Source organism: Mercurialis annua, linkage group LG8 (assembly GCF_937616625.2).
Source record: "Mercurialis annua linkage group LG8, ddMerAnnu1.2, whole genome shotgun sequence".
In the NCBI taxonomy this organism is placed as follows: domain Eukaryota; kingdom Viridiplantae; phylum Streptophyta; class Magnoliopsida; order Malpighiales; family Euphorbiaceae; genus Mercurialis; species Mercurialis annua.
Window position 1 is genome coordinate 17,418,057 of NC_065577.1, and position 22,979 is coordinate 17,441,035.

A 22,979-nucleotide genomic window follows, 5' to 3' on the forward strand; every position below is an offset into this window, starting at 1 on the left:
CCTAAATCCTTCCTCACACTTTCAAGTAAACCCTAGCCTTTTTTCCTACTCTAAATCTCTGAGATTTCTTGTGCCATTCATCAATCAAGTTTGGTGTCCATCGGTAAGTTTTCATCTCTTGATTTCTCAGTTTTTCTTTTAAGGTATCTCCATATTTTGATCCGTTCGTAATCTTTCAAAACCGAATTCAGGATCGTTTCGTCTCAGTCGATGTAGACTCGATTCTTTACAATTCCCAACCTTGATTTCGCAAACCGTTATGTAGATAATTTCATTTCGTTCGCCGTCGTCTCACCTCTTTCAAATTCTTGTAATTGTGAATGCTTATATGGTTGCTGCCGAGTTCATGGGCATTAATTTTGTTACTTTTATGATAATTAGCATCCTTGGTTATTGGGTTATCTGAATTGTTTGAGTTGTGTTTTCCGCTGTGTTGATTTTCGTACGGTTCATCGTCGTCTTGTGTTGCTATATGTCGTGCCCTCATTACTGTTGCTACTGTTTCTTTTGGTTATTCTTCTAGGTTGTTTATTAGTTTAGATTTCTAACTCAGGATCTTCATAATAATGGTTTCAGATTGCATTGTTTCATGTTGTAAGGTTTGGAGGGAATTGGTTTTGTTTGATTGTTAAGATTGAATGGTTTCTTATTAAAAGCTTGAGCGGGGATTAGTTGGATTTTGCATTGAAGAGGATGGTTAATTGGCTAATGTAATCACTCCTTTGTTTTGTTTAAATCAATTAAATCCTTCAAGTTAAACTTTACCTATTGTTTTAATAATAATTTGGATTTTGTTTTGATTTATAATTAATACATTATATACGATATTTATTTATAAATTAAATTAATATAATTTCTCGGGTAATTATATTTGATTTCGAATATCATTTTGGCATGTAAATTGGTTAAATTACAATTTATCCCTTGAACGTTTTTTTAAACTTATTTGATTAAGTTTTTGGTTTGTAACTCGGGTTACTTAAAAATGAAGTTATTGAGTTCTGTTTTTTAAAATGGTTTATTATTTGATAAAAATATTTTATAAATATAAACTCGCGTTTATATTTGATAAACGTTTGAGTCGGGTTAAACTTGGGCCACCCGGCGAGTGAGGTTAGCTTGGTAGTTATCGGTAACTCTGCTAATCCACTATTTAGAAATTAATTATTATATAAAGATTATCAAATAATATTTATGAAATGGATTTTAAAGCAAGAATTCAATATACTTGTATTAATTGAGCGTTTTTACCTATTGGGTATTTGTGTTGCTCTGAATTGTTTATTCCGATGTGTTGTTTGTGCTAGTCCTATATGATGTCTAGTACTCTCTTGAGTTAGGGTCTGTTTTAATAATTATTGATATTGTCTAGACTCGTCGACTGTTCGTGCTTCGGAGAGGAACCAAGATTAGTTGCTTGCCAAGTTATCATGTGGATTAGCAAGCAGTGAGTTTGTACTTAATATTTACCGCTTTATTAAGTAAATTGTTATTTTAGTATATTAATATATATTGTATGTATATTTCAAATTGGTTTTCCATTATGGATTTTAGTTGGAACATGCTACCTAATGGACATCATTAGGACTGCGTGCGCAGCGGTAATGATCTAGGAAATGTATGTTGTGAAAAGGGGTAACTCGGTGTGAGCATAGCTCTCGGGATCCAGTAGAGTAACTCGGTGTAGCTCAGCTCTCGTGACTCTAGATATGGACTAATTATGGTAGGTGGTAACTCGGTGTAGCTCAGCTCTCGGGATCAGGCCTTTAGATTAAAGTATATATTTTAGAATATTGTGGTTTAGGGTTCCAACTATTAATCGTAATGCCTATATAATTTTTTAGCTATTTTAAAGGTTTTCCACTTAGTATGGACTCATCTCAGTATATCTGAGCCCGTTGTTTTTCCAATTTTTCCAAGGTTATGATTTGAGAGAGTCAGCTGATTTCCGTTCTTTACTTTCCTCGGAGGTTTCGTTTATTTTAATAAAATGTCAAATTGTTTTATTCTTAGACCACAGTAGTAACTAGACGTCTTATTATTATTCTAGTTGTTGGTCAGATCGGCCTGACTGGATATATTGCTTTGGCATATTATACTGTTTACTTTGATTTATATGTATAACATTTTGGAGACTCGTAGTTTGACGAGTATTTACTATATATTCTTGAATATTATGAACTGCTAGAACTAGGTTGAACTCTCGGTTTCCCCCGAGCATTGGTTTCTTGCATCTTTATGTGATTGTATGTTTTCCATAACGCTTGCTACGGGTTTTGGTACTACATTACCCTTACCCTAACGTCGGTCGCGATTCTTTGAAAATGGGTCATGACAAACTTGGTATCAGAGCTTTGGTTTCAAATCAAGGCCTTATGCATGTTAAGTTATGTGTTTTTGGCATGAAAAGTTGATGTCGTGTCTTAGGAACTACTGCGAAATTAGGATTCGTGCCTTGTCTTTTAAAACGTCATCTTTTGTTTTCAAACTCCCAGCCTACATCCTATAGATGATGTCTGTTTGTCTTTATGTGTTGTTGATGTTATGATTGATAATTAATTTCACTTGGATGTTACTTGTTGTGTTTTATCATATTGAGGTTATTTCACTTGGGTGATTATAATTGCTTTCGATTTCTCGGGAAATCTTAGGTTGGTGAATTTTCTAAAACTCATACTTCGGTATGATGTTGTTTGATAAACTTTGGCGTTTATGCTTGATACAATTTTGAGTGTATGGTATGGTTACGACTATTTTACATGATGTGTTGAATTTTTTTTGCCTTATTAATAAAGTACATCTTGGCTTTGGCCTCGATTGCTGATTTTAAATGTGATCGTATGTTGGGCGTTAGCCTTGTTTTTCTATTAAAGAGATCTTTGGTTAAACTTTAAAACGTCTTTTGGTGGTCATACATTGTTTGACCACATGTTGTTTTAAAGATTTACATTGAGAATATTGTTTTATCCGATAAGTGTTTCGACACAAAATAATAAGAGAAGTTTGACTTTTAGTTCTTTAAAGGTTTGATTTTGGTTAAGTGGCCAGTAAAAACAAATTCTCATGTTTTAAAATATAATGTTTGGTTTAGTGTTAACAAACGATGATTTCAAAAAGATATTTTTTTAAGAGATGAATCATTTAGTTGACAATTTAACGTTGAAGTTATTTGACCATGTTGTAGCATGTCAATAGTTTGATTTTTGGGATTTACGGAATGATTGTTTGAGATAAAAGATTTCTCACTTGAGTTTTAAAATTACTGTTTAGTGGTTGAGTTATGTTGAGCTCCTAAATTTGTAGGGATGGAAATTTTAGTTAAATATTTTTCGGATGTACAAATATTTCGAATACATTTTATAATTGATTGTTTTGGGTTCGACTTGGGTCACTCAAATTTAGGAGTTGAGCTTGGTAGTTGTAATGACTTGGCTAACTCGATGGTTTTATGGATTGAAATACTTGAGTATATTTTTTTAAGCAATTGATTAATAAGAAGAGACTTTTACATATAGAGATTTTGTTTTAACCATGAGGCTCAATAAAAATTTGGAAGTTTTGTGGTTGACTTTAAATTTCAAAATAAATTTTAAAGCGTACCCTTGAAAGATATTTTATTACAGGGTGATTTTATTATGAGATTTCAAAGCTTGTTGTAGTATGTCCTAGTTTTGTCTTTTAAGTATGTTAGGGTTAATTGTGATCAATGGCATGCTTTCGTGGTTTATGGTTTGTAGAAATCATAATATTCTTAGTTTTATTTGCGGTGTGTATCTCGCAAGTTTGGTCGGAATTTGTTGTTTGCTTTGTTGTGTCTCTTCGTGCGAAGCAGCACGTGAGATGATTTATTTCAACTGATCATGGTTGGCTTACCTTGATGTATGGTTTTAATTTACGAGTCAGACCTTTATTTAAACCCTGTATTGCGTTAGTTTTGGCGTTAGGTACGCGGGTTTGTTGTTGTTTCGTGAATTGAAATCTTTGGGTTTTGATATAAAGAAAGACGAGGGAAGTATTCCCTTTGGATGGTTAATGATTTCTGATTATCCTAGAACTGATATTGGAAATTCTGACCCAAGAGGATAGATCGGTATATTAATACACTGGTCTTTTCATCAATTATGATGATGTGATGCGAAAGCTGGCGGTAGATTTTTTTTCGAAACGAATGTGATGTGTTATTTTTGTTGAGTATAAGTTTCAGTTTGAATTGATGTTAGTTTGATACTTTATACAGAAGAGTTGTAACGAAGTTATTAGATTGAGTTGCTTTTTAGCATCGAATATTGGTAGGTTGCATTTAAGAAGTATTTCGAGCTTTTTGAGTGAAACCTCAGAAAGTGTAAAGTCTAGAAAAGGTTTTATTAAAAAATGGATTTTAAAGGTTGATTTATTAACATATTTAAAATATTTTCTACACGTAATTGTGCCCAGACATATCATGAACATGCGTTTTGAATGTCACGAATAGGATAACGTTGAGCACTAAGTATGTTCACTAAATAAAAGATAAATCAAAAATTGTTACATGCATAATAGTACATGCATGGAAATGATTAGGGTTGGATGCAACTCTTTGGGGATGAGAGATGTCATCACCCTGGCGCACAATTATGTAAAATGGATTTTATTGATAAAGCGTCATGAGAAAGATGTTTTAACATAAGCTCGCGAGTCACATTATGGTTAACTTATTTATAAAGTGATTGGATTTCAAATGATTTTGAAAATGTTACCGAAAGGGAGCTAGAGAAACACTCTATGATGATGATGATGGATTTTGGACGATTACGTTGTAATAGATCTATCTGTTTTGTCAGAATCTTGTGTTTTATAGAGAGTAAGAATAAATTGTGCAGTTGCACTCGAGATGAAGTTGTGCAAGTGCGGTGTACGGTTAGATTAAAATTAGAAATGTTCGTGATAATTTCCGATTTTTGATTTGGGGATTTGTCGATTAAGGATGTTGGTTATGCTACATGTGTGTGTATACGCTATATTTTTGTTTTTATACGAAACTTTATCTTTCAGATTAGATTTTGTCCAAGTACTTGGGTATATGTATATAAAAGTATTTTTATAAACAAAGAAATTTGCGTTGTTAAATTTTACCCTTTTAAGGAAAGGAAGGAATTTTATCAAATTGGATACAAAAAGGAACAATAATTTTGTGGGCTGAACGATTTCTTCAAATCGTGATTTTATTTACAAATTAAGCTTTGTAGTGACAATAAAATTTTAATGTTTTGGAAAATTAATGTGTATTTTCAATACGAATGATGTTTCCACGGTTTGTGTATTTTCGAAATGGGGTTAAATTGATTTTAACAAGTTTAGTTGAAAGAGGATATAAATTTTTTTCGATTGAACTATTTTATAAATTTGCAAATGTATTGAAAAGTAAAGGGAAAATTTCAGATCCAAAATGTGGATATTTGGAAAAATTTCAGGGGTTTACAAAATAGATGGTTTTTCAACGATAAAGGCATTTTGTTTCGAATATAAAAAGGACGTGAAAGACGTAAAGAGAAGTGGAAAATTTTAAATAAAAAAAAATGTTTTGTGTATTGAAATATTTTATACCCCAGCTGGTTGGTTTTGAGCATAACTAACAATTCAATCAGGGTGAATTGGTCAGGGTGAATTAGTCGTAGTGATCTCTTGTTATATATGAGGCAATAGTCAATTGAGGGAATAATTTTGTGAATTTGAGTCTGATTTTGATATATGAGTTAACTGATTCGAGAATCAAGGATCGCAGTTAATAGGTTTTGACAACTCGAATTGGTTGATCGATTTTTTTGATTGATAGAATTACTGTAATGTTCGGATATCGTTCGGGGCAATAGTCGAACCCTTGGTGTGGCTTGTAGTGTTTGTTTGGAATCGAAATATTATTTGATGTTTATTGGGTTGTGTTATCGATTACTTTGATGTCGAGATGACATAAGTGGAAGTAATTAAATATTGTAGAACGCACGAATTTATCATCTTGTGTTTCGCTTTTCCTGTTGAGGCGATAAAGTTTGGAATTATAGAATTATAATTGAACTAAGGGCTTGATCTTATATTTGATACCGAGGTCTTTATAATAGATGAGTTTCGAGATGGTTTTGGAGGACACTCCGGCATAGAGTAGTTGTGACTCTCAGTTGAATAATTGTTGTTTATTCATGTTGCGTTGAACGTGTAATAGTTGGAGCACCGAGTTGTTAATATCAGAATTTTGTGCATATGGGTGTTGTGACGTTATAGTGCAAATAAGTTCAGATTTGGCTGAGGACTGTCCTTGTAAGACAGAGTTTGTTTGCAATTTTGTTGTCCTCGTTATATTGGTATCTTGTTGATATGTTTTCATATCTGTTTTGTTCTTTTTGTTTGGTTAGACGTGTAACTTTGTGTTATGTCGTACGTCGATGATTTTGTTTTAAATTCGAGAACAAATTTTTAATAAGTTGGGGAGAATGTAATGCCCCGTATATTTTTTGATGTTTTTCGACGAGCATCCGGTTGTGTTTTGAGGTTATTTTAAAGTTTTGTGGTTTGTTTTGTGGTTCGGTTAGAATCTAGTTTCGGTTTGGGGTCCTTTTTGGCTTGTGCTTCAACCAAGCGGTTGAACCACGTGGTTCAACTCAGGTCTCAGTTTGAGACCTGAATTGCTTCATCAACTCTCGTTCGAGACCATGCGGTCTCGAACGAGACCTTACGAAGTTTTGTGCTGGTCTCGTTCGAGACCAACAAGGTATCGAACGAGATCTCAGCAATTTTGTTGGTCTCGTTCGAGACTAGCAACGTGCAACAGAGCATGGTTTTGGCTCGTTGATTCTTTCCTACTTTAACTCTAATTCTAACCTAAATAATTCATTTAAATACCAAAATTTTCAACCCTAAATCCTTTCTCACACTTTCAATTTAACCCTAGCCGTTTTTCCTACTCTAAATCTCTGAGATTTCTTGTGCCATTCATCACTCAAATTTGGTGTTCATCGGTAAGTTTTCATCTCTTGAGTTCTCAGTTTTGCTTTTAAACGGTATCTCCGTATTTTGATCCGTTCGTAATCGTTTCAAAATCGAATTCAGGACCGTTTCGACTCAGTCGTTGTAGACTCGATTCTCTATGATTCCCAACATTGATTTCGCAAAACGGTACGTATATAATCTCATTTCGTTCGCCGTCGTCTTACCACTTTCAAATTCTTGTAATTGTGAATACCTATATGGTTGCTGCCGAGTTCTTGGGCATTGATTTTGTTACTTTTATGATACTTAGCATCCTTGATTATTCGGTTATCTGAATTGTTTGAGTTGTCATGTTCCGCTGTGTTGATTGTCGTACGGTTCATCGTCGTCATGTGTTGCTATATGTCGTGCCTTCATTACTATTGCTACTGTTTCTTTTGGTTTATTCTTCTAGGTTGTTTATTAGTTTAGATTTCTAACTCAGCATCTTCATAATAATGGTTTCAGATTGCATTGTTTCATGTTGTAAGGTTTGGAGGGAATTGGTTTTGTTTGATTGTTAAGATTGAATGGTTTCTTATTAAAAGCTTCAGCGGGGATTAGTTGGATTTTGAATTGAAGAGGATGGTTAATTGGCTAATGTAATCACTCCTTTGTTTTGTCTCAATCAATTAAATCCTTCAAGTTAAACTTTACCTATTGTTTTAATAATAATTTGGATTTCGTTTTGATTTATAATTAATATATTATGAATGATAGTTATTTATAAATTAAGTTAATATTATTACTCGGGTAATTATATTTGATTTCGAATATCATTTTGGCATGTAAATTGGTTAAATTATAATTTACCCCTTGAACGTTTTTTAAAACTTATTTGATTAAGTTTTTGGTTTGTAACTCGGGTTACTTGAAATTGAAATTATTGAGTTCTGTTTTTTAAAATGGTTTATTATTTAACAAAAATATTTTGTAAATATAAACTCGGGTTTACATTTGATAAACGTTTGAGTCATGTTAAACTTGGACCACCCGGCGAGTGAGGTTAGCTTGGTAGTTATCGATAACTCGGCTAACCCACTATTTGGAAATTAATTATTATTAAAGATTATTAAATAATATTTATGAATAGGATTTTACAGCAAGAACTCAATATACTTGTATTAATTGAGTGTTTTTATCTATTGGGTATTTGTGTTGCTATTAATTGTTTATTCTGACGTGTTGTTTGTGCTAGTCTTATGTGGTGTCTAGTGCTCTCTAGAGTTAGTGTCTGTTTTAATAATTATTTATATTGTCTAGACTCGTCAACTGTTCGCGCTTCGGAGACGAACCCGGATTAGTTGCTTGCCAGGTTATCACGTCGTTTAGCAAGTAGTGAGTTTGTACTTACTATATATAGCTTTATTAAGTAAATTGTTATTTTAATATAGTAATATATACTTTATGTATATTTCGAATTGTTTTTCCATTATGGCTTTTAGTTGGAACATGCTACCTATTGTACATCATTAGGACTGCGTACACACCGGTAATGATCTGGGAAAGGTATGTTGTGAAATGTGGTAACTCGGTATGAGCATAACTCTCGGGACCCAGTAGAGTAACTCGGTGTAGTTTAGCTCTCGAGACTCTGGATATGGATTAAGTATGGTCGATTGTAACTCGGTATAGCTCAGCTCTCGGGACCAGGCCTTTAGATTAAATTATATATTTTAGAATACTGTGGTTTATGGTTCCAACTATTAATCGTAAAATGTTTTAATTGTTTTAAAGATTTTTACTTAATAAATGTAAATGGTGGTATGAACTCATCTCAGTATATCTGACCTTGTTGTTTTCCAAAAAATTTCAGGGTTATGATTTGAGAGAGTGAGCTGATCTCCGTTCTTTACTTTCCTCAGAGGTTTCGTTTATTTTAATAAAATGTCAAACTGTTTTATTCTTAGACCGCAGTAGTAACTAGACGTCTTATTATTATTCTAGTTGTTGGTCGGATCGGTCCGACTGGATATATTGTTTTGGCATGTTATACTGTTTACTTTGGTTTATATGTATAACATTTTGGAGACTCGTAGTTTGACGAGTATTTACTATATATTCTTGAATATTATGAACTGCTAGAACTAGGTTACCTCCGAGCATTGATTTCTTGCAGGTTTATGTGATTGTATATTTTCCATAAGCCTTGCTACGGGTTTTGGTACTACATTACCCATACCCTAGCGCCGGTCGCGATTCTTTAAAAATGGGTCGTGAGAGAAGCTCTAAGCTATAAATAGCTCTACAAATCAAGTTTGCTAATCTAACTCTAATTAATATTCCTAAAGAGAACTACTTCCAATGATATGCAAATTCCTAATAAATATAAAAGCTAATATGAAAAGGCTTCTAATTGGGATTAATTCCCTTGATAGGTCCATGTGATACTCTAGTTAAATCATACAACTAGTAGAACTCACCAACCATTGACTTTATTGTAAGCAGTAATTAGTAGAACTCACGACATCAACTTGCAGTGTAAACATTAATAATCACTTCCATTTCCCCATAAATAGTAGAACTCACGAACCATTGACTTTAGTGGTAATTTCCTGAAATACATGTTTTGGTAACTTATATACACCTTTACCTGCCAAGTTTTGATTTTTCTTTTTTATCTTTTTTTATTTACAAAAAATACCTTTTTGTTTTTTTAATTTCAAAAATACCTTTTTTTCGGTTTCCAATTTTGGTTTTTTGGTTTTTTCGGTTCGGTCGACCAAATCAACCGAACTGACCGATATTTTTTTTATAGTGTAAGATTAGTGTATATATAGTGTTAATTTTTATTTTTTATTGAATTTTTTCTGGAATTGTTTATAGTGTAACAGTAGTGTATATATAGTTTTTTTTATGGTGCTTATATAGTGTAAGATTACTGTATAAGTAGTATATATAGTGTATAAGTAGTATATTTTTGACACTTTATAGTGTTTTTTGTGGTTTACACCATGAAACACTGCAAATACAACATAAACACTGTAAATGCACCATCAATATACTAAAAAACGGTAGAAATACACTATAAATACACTAAAAATACACTAAAACGTAAATATATTATAAAATTACTACAAATGCACCATAAATCAATTTTTTCTTTATAAAATCAGTAGCAATAAACAAATCTATGAATAAGAGAAGACAAAATAAATAATTATATGAATAATAGAACAATTTTATAAACAAATTAAAATTATCGATCTACAATAATTTGTTTACAAAATATTTAAATCATTACAAAAAACATAAAAAATTACACAAATCAAAAAACAGGTCGAGAAATCTATAGCGCGAACGGAAGAGACGAACGGACTAGCACGAACGGACTAGCACGAAAGGAAAAGACGAACGGAAAAACGACCGAAAATGATGAGAAATCCATCGGAAGTAGACGAACGGAAGCGCGAACGGAAAGACGAACATAAAAATAATCGGAGGAGATAAACTGAAAATCAAATGAAAAATAAGAAGAAAAAAAGAAGAAAAAAAGAGAGAAGAGAGAGAAAAAAAATATGGCTATGTAAAAATTTAATTTAAAATGAGATAAGACTTCTTTATATAGTGGGTATTTTTGGTAAATAAGTTAACTTATTAGGTAACATAGGATAAGAGGAAAAGATGGGTCAAAATAGTGTAAATACTTTACCTAAAATAGGTATATGAAAAACAATCCCTTAACTTTATTGTATAAGTAATTGATGGATATCGATTCCTACGATAGTTACAATGGAACCGAGTCATATGAGATCTATTCTCAGGTGATACCGGACTCTTAATAAAGACCTGAATATATGTGGAAGGCGGCCGAATCCCTTGAGATCCGCCGATATATCAATGAAGACCGAATCCCTTAGGATCCGCCCAAAGCGCGTTAATCCGGGATTCGGGTAGATCGCCATGATCCACTACAATATCTTGAAGTATCTTCCCATTTGGGTACAATCTCCAACATGGAAAGATAAGCTCTATCTTAGGAAGACGAGACTATTTAGGAAGATGTTTCTAAATACAACTCATGTCTGAATAAGGTAGATCACGACATATCAGGGTGAATCTCTACAAAGTAGCTCGATCTCTACAAAGTAGGATTCACTTACCTACTATGACTCTACAAGGTATGCATTCATCTACTATAAAAGGAGCATGAGGTATGCCTAGAATCACAATTACATTCATATACTCAAAACGCTGCTCAAAGTTCTAAACTTACTTTAGCATCAGAGAGTTAATCGGACTACCACCGTCCGGTTAGCTTCTACCCTGTTGTGAAGGTCTCATTCACCGGTTCAGAAGGCAGACTCCATCAGTAATACATTAAATTTGAAATATTAGTAATACAATAATAAAAGCTAAACAAATCATCTTTACATATTTCTAATAAATTATAAATAGAGAATCATCACTCAAATTTAACTATATAAAAAATACTGTTAAGGATCTAACTAATCAATTTTAATAGTTTTTTTTTTCTGAAAGGTATTTCAATAGTTTAAATTAGTATTTTATTACTACAATAATACTAAATTGAAATGATAATTTAATTATATTTAATGTATATAATGGATCATACAAATACAACTCGCAAATTATAATTTAAATTTAAATAAAAAATATTAAAACTAAAATTATTAAATGTAACAATTTAATTAATTGTAATAACCTAAATTTTTGAGGTATTACGTGTAGTGTCACGAGGTATAATCGAAAAGATTAAGAATGAGACTATCAGATTAGGATTGGATAATAAGGACTTAGACCGAAGCGGGTCTATTGGAATTATCGTAGAATAATAATTTAAATGGAAAATTATTATGCGATAAATTAGATTTAATCGGGACTAAAGGGAATAAAATAAAATAAGTTGGGAAGCCGAACTAATAATATTCACGTCAAGGTCCGTGAAATATTACTAATAAATGACTGTCAAAGTTTTGTAAGTATATGAAATTGTTTTAGAAGAAAGTTTGACGATTAGTTAAGAATAAGGATTAAAGTGTAAATTAGCCACTTTAGGGGTTAAAGTGGACTTTTAACCACAAACTTCCAGAGAAAGTTGTGTTTTACTCCATTTTTTCAAGATAATAAAATAATATCGATAAAGTGGTTATCGATAGTCATTAAAATGAAAATTGGACGAAAAAGTGAGAAAAAGTGCAAGTTAGCTCAAAATGGAAATTTGAGCGTTTTTGGCAAAAATTGCCAAAATAAATTATTGGAAAATAAAGCTATAAGATATGGAATTAAAATAATTTATTTGGAAATAAATAATACGGAATTTATCGAGAATCGAATGATTAAGCGATTAGTGGACTAAATTGGACGAAAGAAAAGTTAGAAGTTAGAGGTTGAGGAGGTGGCAAACTCAAGGACTAAAGGAGACTTTTACCTCACCTATTTAAGCCACTTGCATATGAGTTTAAACTCAGCAAGCATGTCATTTTCAGCTCCCAAAATTCGTCCTTCACCATTTTTTCATGAAAGAACATCAACCAAACTTTAAAGGAGCATAACTTCTTCGTTTCTCAACAGAATTGGACGATTCTTGCGGCCACGGAACCAGAAGAAGGAGAGCTACTGATCTAGCCATATTATTCAAGGTAAAATTCACATCTTGATTTTAGGGTTTAGGGCTGTAACTTTCGGGCTTGATTAATTAAGATGGTGATGAAGATTCTAATGGTAGAAATGATGTGTATGATGAATAAATTGATGATTTAAGTTAAGTCTAATGGTTGTTTTGGGGTAAGATGAAAGTTTTGAATTGTGTGTGATATGTATGTTAAGGGTTTTGAGGATTAAATTGGGGATTTTATGTGTTGATAATTATAGGTGTTCTTGAGTTGAATTGAAGCAAAATTGATGGCGAAATTGAGCTTGAAGTGTTCGGCCATGATCAATAATCCAAGGTGAGGGTGAATTCTGAAATTAGCTATATTTTGATTGATATGTTGGGTGAATTGGTGATTTAGGATTTAGTTTAGCTATGGTTATAATGATGGATAAAAAGTTGGTGTTTGAGCCATTGAAATAGTGTTATAATTGAATGAATTTTGACTTCAAAATGGACAAGGTTTTCGGCCCCTAAACTTGATGAATGAAATGATGTTCAAATGTTGGATTCATGCTTGTTTATGGAGGACTAGGGCTGAGTATAGATGATGTTTGATTAATGGAAGTTGAATGCAAATGATGATAATGATATTTGGTATTAATGTGTAGTTTAAGTTGTATGAGTTTGACGATATTGAATTATTGATTTGTGTATATACTGATGTGTAGTAGCTGGGTTAAGTTGCTGCTATAAACATATAATGTCGATAGGTGTAAGTCTTGACGAGTTCTAGTTACAAGTTGAATGGACGTGACTAGTTAACATTTTGCAGAAAATATCTTGCAAAACAGCGATATTGTAAAGGCAATATCTCGGGCTGTATAAGTCCAAATCAAGTTCCGTTTGTTGATACGAAAACTTTAGGATGTTAAATATAATTGTCTAAGTTTGAGTTTTTGTTGAATCGGATTCTAGGATGTTCATTTTAGACAGAACATTTTGTTGTGCAATCTGCCCTGCACTTGTAAACAGCTCCAAGGAAATAACTTATGAGCTTGTTTTCGACACATTCGGGTGCGTTTCATGGTCGGAGACCTAAACAAAAGTTGTAGGCGACGTTCTAAACTTTAAGAATGTCGATTTTATTTAGGGTTCGGACTAGTTTATGTGCGCGTTTTTAATAGGTTAAGTTGACTAGAAAACCAACTTCTTAGTTAAGTAGTTATAGCTTGAATGTTATTAATTCTTGCTATTCATATATTGCGTAGATCGGACGAGCGACTATCGATAAGGCTCGAGGGGAACGGATCGAGATGTCTTCGTGTTTATTTGAAGAATATGGATAGCAAGTGATGAGTACACTTTAAATTACTCATCAATATTCATAAAGCCGTGTATTTTTATACGAAAGGCTATATGAATATTTATATATTTGAAATGTTTGTTTTTTAAATGTATACGTATGTATGCTTTGAAAATGCTGTTTTATCGTAATGTGTTATTTGGATAATAACATAAATGTTAAGATACCGGGATGGGTAAAGTAAAATGACATGAATCGAACCAAATACAAATAAGAAAAATACAGTGCATTCCTATATGTACTATTATTCATATAATTATAAAGAAACATAATACGTTCCTATACGTACTTTTAATTATAATGAATACCCATACGTGCGTGTGTTATAGATGTATGCTTGTAGATTGTAATGTGCATGTCCTGGTCCATAAAGGATCAATACAACAGAACAAAAAAAAATATATACAAAATCAACTAGAAATGTAAAATGAGAATTGTACTATGGTACACCCAATAATAAGAACTAAGATACGAGGTTGAACTCGGCAGAACTATCCCGGGACCCGTATCTCATCCATTCTCGATAATAGTCCTCGGGACTCATATGAAAATAAAAACAAGCCTAATACATCGAGAATCACTATGAGATAAGAGCAATAATTAAGATTTGAAATAAGATACATCGGTTGGCGTAGCTATCGATGTCAAGTGATCGAAAACACATCGGTTGGCTTTGCTATCGATGTCAGACATGTGAAACACATCGGTTGGCTTTGCTATCGATGTGAGAAATTTATGAATCAATAGTTAAGTTCAAAAGACTTGCAGGGTGCAGAGTCCGAATGCAGATACGAAGGTAACTCGGTTGAACTATCTCGGGACCTGTGTCTGGTGAGTAACTCGGTTGAACTATCTCGGGACTCACAACTTAGGATTAAGTAGTGGCATGAGTAACTCGGTCGAACTATCTCGGGACTGTGCCACATGGTTGAAGGTAACTCGGTTGAACTATCTCAGGACCCAACCATAAGGATCAAGTCACAAGAGACTTGCCAATTATTTAATTCGACTTAGAATCATGATAATATAAACTAAGATTTAAGATTCGGTTGAATACTAATGAAACAAAACGAGAAAAGAAAAATATCAACACCATAATAAGAAATCAATGACGTCAAATACATATAAACAATAAGTTTATGAAATAAACAAAGAGTTATGAAGGAAAGTAAAGAGGATATGCAATATGACTTCAAAAGAGTATGTTCTATATATAAAATGGGTTTTCAACGGATTTTAACCCTTTATGTGATATTGCGTGTAATTTGGTGAACTCACTCAGTTTTATACTGACCCTGTTGTTTCTCCCATTTTTCAGGGATAGCATGATATGATTTGGAAAGTCAAGCTTCCGAAGTTTTAATTCTCGGAAGTCATTTGCATAAGAAGTGAAAGAAGGTTTTCATTCTAGCGGTCCGCAGTAGTCTAGATGTTTTTGTCTATGTATTTTTATAACGCATTTTAACTCTGATGTTTTTGTAAAATGGGGTCACATGTATTTTGATATATGAAATATGATCTGATTTGCGAAAAATTTACACAGGTTTGTTTTAGGCTTGCTACGGGTTTCAGAGCTACCACTCCCATTCCCTAGGGCCGGTCGCGACTCATAAATTTGGGTCGTGAAATTAATATTTAGGCTTAACCCATATAGAGGTCCCTGTACTTTACACATTTATTTCATAGGTCCTTATATTTCATTTTTGTATTATTTGGTCCCTGTACTTACCTATTTTTGATTTTCAAGTCCTTTATGAGAATTTTCCGGTCCTTTTGTGTGGCTGGAGGAAACAAAAATTATAAGTAGAGGGACTGGAGGAAACAAAAATTGTAAGTAGAGGGACTGGAAAAAAAACTCACAAAGGACCTGAAAATCAAAAATAGGAAAGTAGAGGGATCAGATAATACAAAAATGAAGTATAAGGACCTACCGAAAAAAGTGTAAAGTACAGGGATCTCTATATGGGTTTGGCCTAATATTTAATATAAATTACTGGTGATAGAAATATATGCAATTTAACTGAAATGAAATTTTTGAGAGATCGTCAATATTGTACCCAAGGTAAAAATAATAATGATTCTTTATCTCATCCCTCAAAAATTATTATTGTTTCTTTTTTTACTTCTTCAAATCCAAAGAATTTCCTTTAATATGCGCATAGCACATGGTCAAATACTAGATTTTAGGAATTAATTTATAAATTTATTCAATTTATATTTTTACGATATAAATAATGGGGCACATTACTAACTTACTATTATGTATTTGTAATTTTGTTATATGAGAGCCATGCCCAAAATATTTATAAATAATTTGTCAGTTCAATAAAAAAATTTAAATTCTAAAAATATAATTATAAATAACGGATCATATAATATCGCTTTGGTGGATAGTACGTGGCGAAATCAACTCATTTTAATTAAGAAAGGGAAATCCCTGATCAAACCACTCTGCTGCATCATTCTCTTAAACTAGTAAAAGTTCTTTTTATTTTATTTATTTATATCTATCTACCTATATATCTATAACTATTATATAACTATGAAAGGAGGAGGAGAAGGGAGGGGGGCGGATAAAATTACAATATTAGCTTTTAAAAATTAAAAAAATTATAAAATTAAATACAAATCTAATTCTAATAAAAAAATAATTAAATTTTGTAAAACAAATGTAACATTAAATAGAAGTATAATTCTATTATAAAAGTTATTTTGGTTTAGTAAAGTCTATGTATTGTAGTAAAAATTTAACTAACAATCTATATCTATTGTCACGACCCAAAATCGAGAGCCGCTACCGGCGCTAGGGAATGAGAATTGTAGTTCCAAAACCCGTAGCAAGCCCGAAAATCATTAAATCTTTTTCGCAATAATCATATAAAATTTGACCTTACAAATGGAAGTAATTAAATAAAGAAACATTTATACATACTAGTTAAATCGTACAACTTGCTCGGGCATCGTTTCCGTACCATGTACCAACTAGCTCGGCATAAACTACTAGTGTCAAAATTACATAACGAGAATCTATCTCCGTGGTACAAAGCATAACTATCGTAGCCAAACCAACATATACACAACAGACAACAACTATAAACAATATAAAATTTTACTGCTGTACTAGGCCTCGACATTGGTACGACATCACACTATTGCAGCAACTATGGAAGTCAGGACTGTACATAGCCAAAGGGACTTCCGGTCAATGACGGACTTCTAAGCATGTCCAGAATCACGGTACTTAAAAAACACTATTGGGGGGGGGGGTTAGTTATTAAGCTGAGTGAGTTACACTTTACTTACCATATTATCAAAATAAGCATCGCATTTTAAAACATTTTTAAATTATATATAATCACATTTTAAAAATGTTTCAAACACGCAGAATCGAATTTTAGAACATTTAACATATATAAAATCACAGCATATAAGGAAAGTATTTGATCCGATCGAAACCTTATTCTTAAACTTCTAACCTTAAACTTGTAATTATTCCTATTTATAACATATCATAACAAATCGTATCGTCCTTAATGGTACGGTCCCGAGATCTTAAATCCACCGAGTTACTCGCTACCACATGGCATAGTCCCGAGATAGTTCAACCGAGTTACTCATGCCACTGCTTAATCCCAAGGTGTGAGTCCCAAGATAGTTCAACTGAGTTACTCACTAGATACAGGTCTCGAGATCCCAAATCCATAGAGTTACCTCGTATCTATAAAACATAATCCTCCTTCCATTTCATAATCACAAAAATAATCAACATTTAATGAGCTCACATCAACCGTTTCTATGTATGAATATCTAGACTCATATAAACACTAGTGATCACACGGCCTATTGACGCCCAATAGGTAGCTCGTTTCTTCGAATCATATACAAATTCACATTGGCAAGTAATCAACAAGTCATAAGCAAAGTAATACAATTCATATATCAAACAAGTCAAACCAATACAATGTGGTTCAATCCATAAACAAACAATTCAAATGTAATCCAATCCAATAAGAACAACTCAATAAAATATAACTATATAATTTATGTGATGCACTTAATAATAATAATATATATAGTATACATAAAATAGTTTTTAATACGATAATAAGAGTGATTAAAATATACTCACCGCTTGCTATCCATAATCTTTGATAATAGCTAAGCGATGTCGCGTTCTGTACGTTCTGGGTTTCATTGGTAGTCGCCTCGTCAAGTCTACATAAATTCAGTAATAGCTCGATAATTCCACCAACATCATCAAATTATTTCGCGCATACTTGACTCGTAACTTATGACTCGTTGATATTTGAAACCTATTTCTAGCATACCTTAATACCAGCCCTTATACCTGACTACAAACGCATTCATTTCATGTCTACTCACCATTCAAAATACTTTGGTATAAACTACTGTTTGCACCGGCCCAGAGATTCGGGTAAGAGGCCTGGTATGCGATAACCCAAGACTTGATGAGAGAATTAAATGGGCTCATATGGGATGATAGCCCAATGGGAGCTATATATATTTTTAGTCTTTTTCTTATTTAAATTCCTTTGTTGATTCGGAGATAGAATCTCATTAGGATTAGGACTCTCTATTAGAGTTTGTTCCCTATAAATAGCTAGCTTTAGGTTTGTATTAGACACAACTCAAATCAATCAAACAAATACAACATTAAAGCCCTGTGCTTTTCTATCCCCAACCTCCGCGGTTGGTTAATTTAGGAGTAGTTTTCAGTATTAATCTCGCCTGAGTTCATAGCTCCCAGATTATTACTATTAGATCACGTGGTTATGTGTCTTTAACCAAACAACACACTTTTCTGACTAAATTTCGGTCTAAAGCATACTTCCATACAGAACCCATTATAAATTGAAAGATTCGCGTGTCTGGAAATTTTCTCCGCAAACATCTTTTGGCGACTTCACTGGGGACAGTTTATGGTCAGCACAAAAACCGGAGTGTTTTCAGACGATTACAGGGAAACTCGGTCTCAAAGCCGAGTGAAATGTCAAAGGAAATTTGGAGAAACAGAACAACCGGATCCAGAAATCATCACCATCATGGCGAAAGGAGATAAGCAGCCACAAACCAAAGGAGTTCAAAATACGACACCTGAGGTGATTTCTGCTACCAACAAAGCCACGGAAGGCGATGACATGGAGAAAGACTTCGACGAATTTTCCCGAGAAATACCACCTACTCGCCCGTCGTTATCTAGGGCCGATTTTACCATTATGAGAGACGAAATAGCTCAGGAAAATCGGCAGATGTTTGACGGAGTGATGCAACAGATGTCCAATGTCTTCAATGGGATGTTGGCCGACCAAGCAGTTGTTCAACAATCAATCGTAAAAAACTTGAGCAACTTGACAAGCTCAATGGATAATCTGGGAAAGATCTTTTCGGGACAATCAGTGACCGATCAGAGTTACCGTATGGCCGATTATACCTCGACGTTGCAAAGAAACGGCGGTCTCGGTAGTTCGGCCGCTGCGGGGCATTCGCCGAGTAAAGCTGGCTTTACTTATGGATCGGTGCGGTTGTTAACATGCCCAGAGGGAGAAGCGGGTGCCAAGGGCGATCCATTCACATCAGGAGCCAGGCGATATCAGGGATGCGGCCCATCCGGCACCGGAGCAGCACGACACCAGGGCTATGATCTGTCTGGTTCAGGGGCCGGAAGGTACCAAGGCAACGACCAGTTGCCGGGGCAACAATGCCCGAACCAGCAGTCGCCGCAGGACAACATCTACGGGAGTAATAATGCCCCCATGGGAGAGAGCAGTAACTTATATAATCGGGGGCAATTGCTAGATGAACTGGAGAAGTTCGGCGTCGACGTTAGGCCGATGTCTAGGCCTTCATACATGAAGCCGTACCCGGATTGGATCGATAAACTATACCCATTCCCTAGAGGCTACAAAGTGCCCGAATTTAGCTTATTCTCAGGCGAAGAGAAAAGTCAGTCGATCGTGGAACACATCGCAAGATTTTCTGCTCAATGTGGAGAGCCAGGAGCCCACGACTTCTGGAAACTGCGTTTGTTCGCTAGTTCCCTCACCAAGGTGGCGTTCACGTGGTACTCCCATTTATCGCCTAACTCGGTCGACACATGGAAAGACCTGGAGATAAAATTCCACGAAGAATTTTATAGAGCGCCGCCCGACGTTACCTTGGCCGATCTGGCAAGAATTTTGCAGCTACCTAGTGAATCCGTTGAGAAATATATCGGCTGTTTCCGGAATTTGAGAACAAGGTGCATGACCCATATATCCGAAGGGGATTGCGTGCCGATGGTTGTGAAAGGGATGAACTTCTCCATGCGGGAACATTTCGAAGGCCACCGTTTTTGAGACTTGTTTGAACTCACCAACAGAGTTACAGGTTATGAACGATTTCTCCAGGAGAAAAAACAGAGGCGAGGATCCTCGAAAGGTACCTATTATCGCGATCAGTTGGATGTTGCCGTCGTTACTGATAGCGAAGATGATTCATCTGACGATGAAATATGTATGGCTGAGTTCCTAGGGAAGAAACAAACGGAGTGCTCAGCGTTGAGGAAGCCGGGGTACGTAAAGAAGAATAAGATGGCGGTCATCCAACAGGAATATTCATTCGACTTAACAAAGGCCGATGATATATTCGAAGCCTTGCTAAAAGACGGGCAAATCTCCCTATCCGAAGGTCATGTTGTACCATCAAGCGAAGAGTTGGTCGGCAAAGATTATTGCAAATTCCACAACTCGTGGAGACACAGCACCAATAATTGCGTCGTATTCAGGAACGTGGTCCAAAAGGCGATAACCGAAGGAAAATTGTTGTTCCCCGCCAGAAGGGAGGTCGATGCAAAATGCATTTCGATCAACGTGATTATTGGGAAAGTTTTGGAGAAATGGAGTGCTAAGAAACCTCGGCAAAGAGTAGTAGTGAATAACGTAGTTAGGAAACATCGAACAACCAAGCAAATTGTGCCAGAGCCGATTTGCCTACATTGTCAGCATTGTCAGAGCCGCCCTCGGGACGAATTCGTCCAGAAATCGGCCAGAACAAACCCCAAAACCTTTAGGCCGAGGTCGCCCACAAAGGAGTGGCAGCAACACATTCCATCTGGACAAAAGGGTAGATCGGTTTTCAAAAGGGTGTTCAATCCAACGGAGGAGACCCCTCGTATGTCCAAGACATAGAAGAGGCGAATGTAGAGAATTTGACAGGAGTCGCGATTGGTTGCAGCAGAGCCCAAAACGGCACCAGGGTGCCGAGTGCCGGTCAAAGACCGTTTATCCACCACTACATCTTCTTTCGGTACTAAGAGATCGATTCAAGAAAGACTGGGGGAAACTAGAGACAGTCCAGAAATGACCCAAGGCAAGCATAATCAGTCGGAAGCTGAATCTTTTGATACACCGAAACGGAAACTTAGGAAAGTTTGGGTGGAGAAGAAACAAAATTCGGATAATGAGCTACATTCTCCTACATCAGCAAAGGTTGAGAAATCGCCAAACAGTGTTAGGCGATCTTACAAGGATGTAGTCCTGAGTCACTCAGAAGGCCAGTTGAAGGCTTGGGTGCCTGTGAAAAAAGAGTTAGTCGTTGTACACCAAGGTGGGCAACTCAAAGCGTGGATTCCAAAAAGCAATAACCGAAAAGAGGTACAAGTAGTTACTCTTCCGGATTCATTCAAGAATAAACTAGGACAGAAGTCAATTTTGGATGGAGATGTTATAATCCCGGGCGAGAATAGTTCCGATGCTTCGGCAGTTGTGTCTTTAAGCAAACCGCCGACAAGAATGACGAGGCACATCAGGCCGTTATATATCAAGGCCGAGGTAAATAGCGTCAACATTGGAAGAGTGCTAATTGACAATGGCACAGGAGTAAACATCCTGCCATCCCGAATGCTCAAAAAGTTCGGAATAGAACGTCACTAGCTGGAATCCACTGACGTTTACATGACGGATTTCGCTGGAGGCGAGACTCCCGCCGAAGGATACATTACCCTAAAAATAAAGGTTAGCCGAGTCGAGACTGAAGAAGGATTCTTTGTTGTTAATGCTAGGAGCAATTACAACATGTTACTCGGCCGTGACTGGATTCATTCCAACATGTGCATTCCTTCCATAATGCATCAGATGCTGATATTATGGCGAGAAGCTTTGGAGGCCGAGATAGTGCAAGGCAATCCAATCTCTTTTGGCGAAGATAGCAACGTTCTAGAAGCTATGATGTATGACGAGCAAGTGAGGAACATCCAATCTTTGAGTCATCGGGATACAAACAGTCCCAGGATCCTCATCAATGCGGATCGGCCAACAGACGTTACCCTCAGGGGCAACGGCCGATCCACCATCTTGCAACGTTCCGATGAATAAACGACATACGGAGTTGCGAAGTAAAATCCGAGACTTAGCACTAAGTCACGGAGTACTGTCCGCGAAGTGCATATACGAGGATCCCGATCAAGACCCCACCGGTACCTTGAAAATAGGGGACCTTAAGATAGCCACAGGGAAGTTGGGGGACGATCCAGCCCAAGTCCAAGATACACTCTTGGAGGTTAATTTAGGGTCAGATACATTCCCCAAGCCGATATACATTTGCGCAAGCCTCGACGTTACATTTAGAGACGAATTGATAACGCTTCTTCAAGAATACAAGGATTGTTTTGCGTGGTCATATGAAGAAATACCGGGCTTAGATAAATCCATTGCCGAACACAAGTTACCCCTAAAGGATGGCTTTCGCCCATTTAGGCAACCGCCCAGACGAATGTCTAAAGAGAGGAGTTGATCAGGGAAGAAATTAATCGGCTAAAAGAGGCTAACTTCATACGGGAGGCTAAGTACACAGAATGGTTATCCAACATAGTGCCCGTCATGAAAAAGAATGGCAAGCTACGAGTATGCGTTGATTTCAGAAACTTGAACCTGGCAACACCCAAAGATGAGTATCCGATGCCGATAGCCGATATGCTAATCGATGGAGCAGCCGGGCATACCATCCTTAGTTTTTTGGACGCCCATTCCGGGTATAATCAGGTGCCGATCCACGAAGCCGATA

The 22,979-nt window shown here is 35.3% G+C and overlaps 1 long non-coding RNA gene across 1 annotated transcript; it reads left to right on the forward strand.

The window, feature by feature from the left end:
* The first annotated feature begins 12,446 nt into the window (after positions 1 to 12,446).
* LOC126660182 (uncharacterized) lies at positions 12,447 to 15,476 on the forward strand. The gene is made up of 3 exons (XR_007635262.2): positions 12,447 to 12,602; positions 12,835 to 12,911; positions 15,238 to 15,476. It is a non-coding gene; the product is annotated as an uncharacterized LOC126660182 (long non-coding RNA).
* The last annotated feature ends 7,503 nt before the right edge of the window (positions 15,477 to 22,979 follow it).